This window comes from Nycticebus coucang, chromosome 13, assembly GCF_027406575.1.
Source record: "Nycticebus coucang isolate mNycCou1 chromosome 13, mNycCou1.pri, whole genome shotgun sequence".
NCBI classification, from domain to species: Eukaryota; Metazoa; Chordata; class Mammalia; order Primates; family Lorisidae; genus Nycticebus; species Nycticebus coucang.
The window spans coordinates 51,448,841-51,457,275 of record NC_069792.1 but is presented as its reverse complement, the minus strand read 5'-3'; the positions used below and the strand labels follow the sequence as shown (position 1 = coordinate 51,457,275).

Here is an 8,435-nt window from a genome sequence, read left to right as displayed (position 1 = left end):
TGTAGTAGTTTTATATTACTAAACTAACAGTAATAGCATCTTCAGAGATACAGACAAAATAAAATATTTCTTTAATGGCATTCAAAAAAAAATGAAAAGAGTTCTCTTTGACAGAATTCTCACACAGAAAATTTATCTGTCTGATATAACATTAAATATTTTACAAATTAGACATTTCATTTTTAAACCTACTTTATATTCCTGAATTCACTATAGACAAGTAAACTCTTCTTTACCATTTTTACTTCATTTAATTTATACAAGGCTTCCCTTAAAATTTTATCACATCTTGAAAGCTACCTGCAGCTATTCAAAATACAAAGGAAACTAAGTGGAAAATCCTATGCAGCAATCTAAAAACCAAACTAACAGAAAACAAAGTAGGTAAAAAGCATTTCTTAGTACAGATAAATTTAAAAACTTATAGGCAAAAAGCCTATATGCCTCTGTGCCCACCTTTCTGAGATGGTGCAGAGACAAAATTCTTACTTAGCACAGTCAGGCCTAAATGGAGGCTGAACCCTAAATAGGCCAATAAAGCCTGGGTACTTTGGAGGTAAAAGTCCAGTACTCAGAAACTGGCTATGGGGACTGGCACCTGCAGACACATCACTGTAAGTCTTTTGGAATCTCCACACTGCTTTTTGTAAGATAAGGTCTCTACCTCCAGATGGTACAGACTTCAGAGGATGAGTAAACAAGCAGCCCACTCCCCTGCAGCTGGTACTTATCTGTTTGTGGGCATTTGGCTAACAGCATGTATTTCTTTAGTAGTATATGTGGTATTATAGAAGTTTTAGAAGAATGTGTAGCAGTAACAGTTTTATCAGTAGACATGTGCACTAAAGGAAAGTTAATTTAGTTTTGCATTGTAACCTTAAGGTCACTGTGTAATTTGAGATTAATAGTGTGTACGTGCAGGACGTACAAGATCGGCTATAAAAACTGGTCAAAAATAAAAAAAAAATGCTATTTGCCATCAGAGCATTTAGCCATCTCTATCTAAAAACATTTCAAAAAGCAGGCCTAACCTCTAAGTCACTGACCACCCATTCGGCATTAACACAACAAAAACATCATTTATGTGTGCTTCTCCTTACTGGTATAGTCCTACAATTCAAAAGCAATCCATTTTGGAACTAATGACTGAAATCCAGCAATGTCATGAAAAATCTCTATTATTTTAGTGGTGTACTTAAATGGCAAAGCAGAATATCAGAGTGGAATGTACAGAACCTGGTGCCAAAGTGAATGAGAATTACATTCATGCCAGGTGTCATCCGCTATGCAGTTACTAGACGTCTTGGCAACAATTCATCACAATTTTTAATAACTTATTAAACTAAGGCATTTTAAGAAATACTTCTTACCAGATTTCTAGATATTGAAAGATAAAATTAATATGTATTTGAAATGTAGGCCTTTCGATAGGAATCTACATTCAGTCATGAAAAAGATGAACAGAAAAAATTCACACCAATGAAATTCAGTGAACTGATTTTCAAAGTTAGAAATAAAAATACCCATTGTTAATGGAAGCCCTGCTCTGTGCAAACACAGTGTGGTATATATAAACAATCACACATTTGAGGTATTAGCTGGAAAAAAAATTTTATATATACACCTATACATGGACTCATCCACAGGATAGTCACAAATCTATTGGCACCAACACCAGCAGATAATCAAATTAAATGAAGAGGAATCACAAATCAACAGAAAAGAGTTACACATAGGGAGTTTACACAATTGTGGTATACAATTCTTAATATAAGGAGTATGTTTTTGATTAATATTTTGAGGAAAAATGTTTGCATTCATATGAAAGTATTTAATAGTAATGAAACAAAAAAAGAAGGCTGAATTCTAAGACTGTGCCAGCCTGATTATTAGAGAAATGTGCAAGAATTCCTTAAAAAGCCTCATTCTATCGATTTTTTCTTTATAATTGAAAATTAGAATTTAAAAACATTTTAGAAGTTAATGCCAGACTACTCTTTTTCCCACTGGCTTATAAAGAAGTTTATGGATTTTTTTACTAGGCAGTAATCCAACATGGCTAATAGACAAGGTTTTCAGGCATATATATGTAGTAAAGATTAAAACTCAGATTTATTGTTCCATTTCATTAGTTTTTCTGTTTACATAAGAAAAAATCATGAACTTCCTTTCAGTTTACTTCGCTCACTATGGAGATGAATAGCGATATGGGTAGTACTGAACCCAAGCTTCGAATGGTAATGTGGAAGCTAAGTAAACGCACAAATTTTCTTAATTTAACCACTTGGTCCTCTGACATAAAACTTGTTTAACTGGAAAGATGGTTCATTTGGTCCTAACATCAAGAAATATGTCACTGCCTTAAAAAGTGAGAGTTTTTTTTTTAATGAAATATGTTGGAATACATTAAATAAAATTAGCATGTCACGTGTCTGTATTTTTTTAAATTACAAGTGGAAATCCAAAGATTAATCATTTTAGTAACTATTTTATATACTAGTATAAATAAAGATTTAATAGAAAGAAAATTAAGCATAAAAGTGCAATTAAAGTGAAAGGCTGGCATTCCACATTCCTGCTCCTGTGAACACCTGAGCTGACAGAAAAGCAGAGTAGTTGATTGCAATGGCATATATATGCCTTAAGGACATCACTTTTCTTCACCAAATCTTTGTAAATCATAAATAAGCATTCAGTGATTATGAAACAAATATGTACTTACGCATTCAAGTGTAATCTGTTTCCAACATATATATTATTTTCACTTCCTCAGTTGATAATAAATGGACATTTTTCATTGCTGAGAATTCGTTTTTCTTATTTGATCAAAATAAATTCTGAAACTTAGAAATGACTAAATGACTAGCATTAATCTATTCAGGAACTAAGGAATCAAAAGGAGGAAAGGTACTACTTGTTTTCCCCACAAACCCTCAGAAAGACCATAATGTTTGTATACATATATATGTGTGTATAAAAAGAGATAAAAATGTAAAGCATTAATAAATATAACTCTGCCAAACTCATAAAAGTTAGAGAAACTAGTAAAACAAAACTCAAAATCCAAGTTAGAGAAACTAGTAAAACAAAACTGAAAAGACTGAGGATTTATAGGTGCTCATTAAAATGATGCAATGAAATTGCTACACTCATGTAGCTAAAAATAAGATGGAAAAGATTGAGATTTATATTAAAAATGAGTAGTAAACATGAACATCTTAAATCTTAAGATATCTAGTTTTCTTACTTTGTAAAGTTAACTCAAAATTCTGAGAATTTATTAGTTCTGTACACCAGGATATAGGTGACATTAAGGAATCAATCTCTACTTAACATTTTGGTGGCTTATGTGGTCAGGCACTCAACCACTTGCTTTCCACAGTTGTTTGAAAATTTTATTTATTAATCATGATTTCCCTAGCATTTTATGAAATGTAACAGAATTGAGCAATGCAAATGACAAATAATACTGTGCAAAAGTCATGTATGACTTTATGATATATACTTTATATTACTTTACTAGGTAACTAACTCCACTGATCCCCTTAAAGGTGGAATTAAGGAAAAAAGAACCTAGGCAACAAAAAGGTAAGTTGGCATAATTATCAACCATAATAATGTAAATTTCCCATTCAAACTGGAAAAATAAATAGTTGAAATTTTCATTTAAATTTTCATGAAGTTCCTGATATATATGAACTTTCAAAATTTATTAGAATTCTATGCTATTTTTTTTTTAAAAAAATCTTACTCTACGGGTTCAAGAAAATATTTAAAATTGGAATTTCTTTTTAGCACTGCTATTTACTCTTAAAGGTCAGATTTCCATAAATAAGTTGGTTAAGGTGTCCAGTTTTCCTAATACAGTATGTTGCTTAATTTAACCTCCTAATGCAATCAGGAATTTCTACTGATTTACCTGGAAAAGGGGCTCCAAGAGAGCATTTTTACGAGATCATTTCAGCAGTTTTATTCAACAGATGGCATAAATTAACTAAATTCAGAGAAAACTCTTTAAACAGAAGGAAAAAGCCACTACCTAGCATTTTCTTGCTACCAAAAATCCACCAAAGATATGTTCATGTTCCATTAACTGAGCATGAAGTAAAATCATTAAAATATTACAATTGTTAAACACAGAAGGCAAGAAATCAAAACTTTTACATTCGATACATAGGCACCAAAAACTTCAATTTATAGGTTTTTTTTTCTAGTTATATTATGGATTTAATTACAAAGAGCTTATTCCCATAGGATTAATAAAATTATTCAATTATGAGATTTTTAACTCAGAATTTTTAAGGATGACTTGCTTTAAATCACTATTCTACCTGCTGCTGTATTTCTGTTTTCTGTTGCATGTGGCCAAACAGATCATGCTCTGATCCAGTAAGTGTACTGTAATCTACTTATATGTTTGAAAGTTGGAATAGGGTTAAAGGCACAAAGCTGTATTTTAGTAATAATTCCTTTTACTTATTTGTAAAAAAAAAAATCCATTTACTTTTGGATCCTGCTTAAATGACGACTAACAAACTGCAATTTCCATGGGGAGAAAAATAGGTGGTCCTCTATAAAGAATAAATTTTAGCAGCCTTCAAAGAAATATACATGAACATTTGGGAGCCTTTTAATTACTAAAGTTGCAAATGGCCTAACTGCATTTTACTGTTGAAGACCTTTTAATTTAATATGTATAGCCATTTCCTCATATTTCTCTTAAAATCTACCACTATAGCTTTTCATTTCTATGCATGTACATGTATAGCAATTCATAAAACTAAATAGTAAACTGATTCTCTACACCAGTTCATTTATCTCAATATATATTTTGGAATATAATGGCAATAATAAAAATATCAATTCCCTCTAAGCTGATAATGCTATAAGATTTTATATAAAGTTAAACAGTTCTTTTTTTATTTTTGAAAAGGTTTCGTGGTTTAAATTCCAGGACAAGAAAAACGTAATTGTGTTATGTAACATTTATTCCATCAATTTAAACTGAAGTGTCTCAGGGAGCTAAACATTAAAGAATTTAAATAAAAGGCAATAATCTTTATGTACACAAAATTATCATTCCATTAATATTTACATGACAAAGGAATCATGGAGAATCACTAAAACTGGAAATTGCTACAAGTGTGACAATCTTCTCTCTAGATATTTTCAGTTAGGAATCATATAAGCTTGGAAAATGCAAATAATTGCAGAAGTATAACTAAAATATTAATTTTAGTTTCAATTCTTTCTATTTAAAGGAGCCAGTGGGTTATAAACTGTCCAAGATTTGGGAACCAACAGCTCAGGTTAGTTTTTAATATCAAATCTTTTTCTTCATCTCTCATGATGATACTAAACTTACAGAAAAAACAAAAAAGGTATACATAAAAATTCCAGTTCATTCTCCTTTATGAAGACTGGTCAGCCGCTCTAATTCCTTATAGTTGTCCATGCTCAAGGCGTCAGCTTTCCTTCGGAGAAGATCATCACAGTACACTTCTGATGCATACTGCATATCTGTTTTTTGTTTTCTTTCTTTGCAGCAATTATTTCAAATATTAGTCACATAATCTTCTACTACACTCTTTTCTACCTTTTTTTATCTTAATTTCATTTTTGTTCTTTTAAATTTATTTGCCATGTTCTTTACTTCTATGCCATGTCTCCATTGCTAGCTATTCCCCTAACTAAAAGGGAATGTATCAATAGTTTCTTTTTAATTATTTTTAAATCATAGCTGTGTACATTAATGAAATCATGGGGTACCATGTTCTGGTTTTATAAACAATTTAAATATTTTCATCACACTGGTTAGCCTTCCTGGCATTTTCTTAATTATTGTGTTGAGACATTTATATTCTACATTTAGTAAGTTTGATATGTACCTTATAAGATGCACCATAGGTGTGGTCCCACCAATTACTCTCCCTCCAGCCATCCTCCACTCTTCCCTCTGCTCCCTTTCCCTTTTCTCCTTTCCCAATATTCTTAGGCTATAATTGGATATAGGCTATATTAGGCTTAGGCTATATTTCATATGAAAGCTATAAATTAGTTTCATATCATAATAGGGATGAGTACATGGACACGAGCAATTGGATACTTTTTCTTCCATTCTTGAGATATTTTGCTAAGAAGAATATGTTCCAGCTCCATCCATGTAAACATGAAAGAGGTAAAGTCTCCATCTTTCTTTAAGGCTTCATAATATCCCATGGTGTACTTTCTGTAATAACATTCCTTTATATTCATTTTTTTTTAATTTTTTTATTAAATCATAACTGTATACAATGATATGATTATGGGGCATCATACACTCACTTCATAAACCATTTGACACATTTTTATCACAGTGGTTAACATAGCCTTTCCCGCGTTATCTCAGTTACTGTGCCAAAACATTTTATATTCATTTTTAAAGTCCTTGTTGACATAATAAACAATACACAAATTTTCTGTCTACATTTTAATGCTTGGCCCTGATCCAGATCTGGGATATACGAAATAATGAGGATTAGAGAAAATCAATTGGCTTAATAATGACACGAGGATCAATACAATAATGGGCATCGGCTGGATAAACATAGAAAAACCTCCATCTCCTCTTTCTTCCTCTCTTTCATGACCACTATGTTGATGTTGATGTTGCTGTTAATGGTTGTAACCAGCCCGCCCATTTGAAAATGAATGTACACTACCTGAAGGAAATTCACCACCGAAAAGTATATTAAACAAGTCTTCTGGAGTTATGTCAGCTTGACAACCTCTATGGAAATTAAATCTCCCATTGTTTAGGTGATTACAAGTTTGTTCTTTATTGCCTGTGAGGTCGTATTGTTTTCTTTTTTCTGGATTGCTAAAAACAGCATAAGCGTTTCCAATCTTGTTAAAAGCATCTATTTCTCCAGGTGCATGGTTTTTGTCTGGATGAAACTTCAAAGCAACCTTTCTACAAGCTTTTTCAAAATCTACATCACCAGCATCTTCGTAACTCCAAGTACTTCATAGTAATTTTTCCATTTGTTTATGCTGAGAACTCCATCTATTTGGTCTTTGGTATAGCCTTTTCCACCTTCACCACTACCAGATGTGCTGTCCTTTGTGCAAATAGGCTTGCTTTGATCATCACCTCCTGATGGCTTTCGGCAAGGAGCGCTATTTCCAGCTGTGCTTCCATTTTTCTTAATTATTTCCAATAGTGAGCGGTGAGGGCAGTGGGTGGAGCTTCTCAGCTTCTGCAGGAAGCGCTGGGCCTTCTCGCGGTGCCAACGTTCGGGGCCTCCCAGGCCATTTCGACACATTTCTGCTACTCATCATGGTTCCCCTTCATGGCCTGTGGCTTCTTCCGTTTCCTCCAGTAGCGAGGCTGCATGGGCAGAAGCCGTCCGCGGAGAGGAAAGGCCTCCTGGCGGCGCATGCGGTGGCGAGCGAGGAGGAGCCCAGGGGACCGCGGGGTGGCTCCGCCTCCTCACGGCGGAATCCCCGCCCCGCGCCTGCCGCTTCCCTCAAGCCAGGACCCGGCTCTCAGGTCGGCATCCGAGCCCACCTGGCAGTCGGTTCGCGGCGACCCCGGCCGAGAGCTGCCGGTGGCTGGAGGACTTCTGTGGAGCTCCGGCCCCAGACCTCTGGGCAAGACTCGCATGGACAGGGTCGGGGAGAGCCCTGCCCTAAGTTTTATCCCGGATAAGGCTCTCCTAGAGAGTGTAAGTTATGTTTTCTTTCTTTGTTTCTTTCTTTTTTTTTTTAATTTTAAAACTTTATTTCTGCAAAGTCAATCAACAAGTGTTGGAAGGAAAAAGTGTAAAAGTGATTCTTTCTATATTTGGGGAGAGCGGTTTTCTTGACAGGAATAAACTTAACACAAGGAATAAACTTAACACACTTCAAACTTATATAAATAAGTTTTCTGTGAGAGACATACCTGGTTGCAAGTCAGATAAGTAGGCGTTGGTCCTTTCACCCAGTTAAAGAAGTTCCCCATGAAAGGCACATTGTAAATGTCCCTGACTTAATCCCTCATAGCTGTAGACAGGCAGGGCTAGAGCTTGTAGCCAATCTCCCGAGAGTCACAAGGCTAAAGAAGAGAAGATTATAAAAGTTGTAAAATGAAGTGGGGTAAAATATAAGGCCATCAGTACAAATTTATTTATATTGGTGTACTCGCCCAGAATCTGGGATTTATTATGTAAGCTCAAGTGCAGCAGAGAAGCAACACTAGTCAGTTAGACCTGCTGATTGAGACCTGGATTCAATGGTGGCCCCTGTAAATGAGTTCGAAGTATTAGAACTTGTCTTGTATTCTGTGACCAAAGGAGACCAAAGAGAAATGGAAATATTTTACGGACTTATGTGCATATTCTCCACTCCCCTTTAATTATAACCTACAGCCTAGGAGAGCCTGAGCAAAGCACCCTCCAGTCATCGGGTCAAGA

General features: G+C 34.5%; 1 pseudogene; it reads right to left on the bottom strand.

Annotated features, from left to right (window-relative positions):
• Positions 1-6,971: 6,971 nt before the first annotated feature.
• LOC128563657 (dnaJ homolog subfamily B member 14-like) lies at positions 6,972-7,466 on the bottom strand (annotated as a pseudogene).
• Positions 7,467-8,435: the final 969 nt, after the last annotated feature.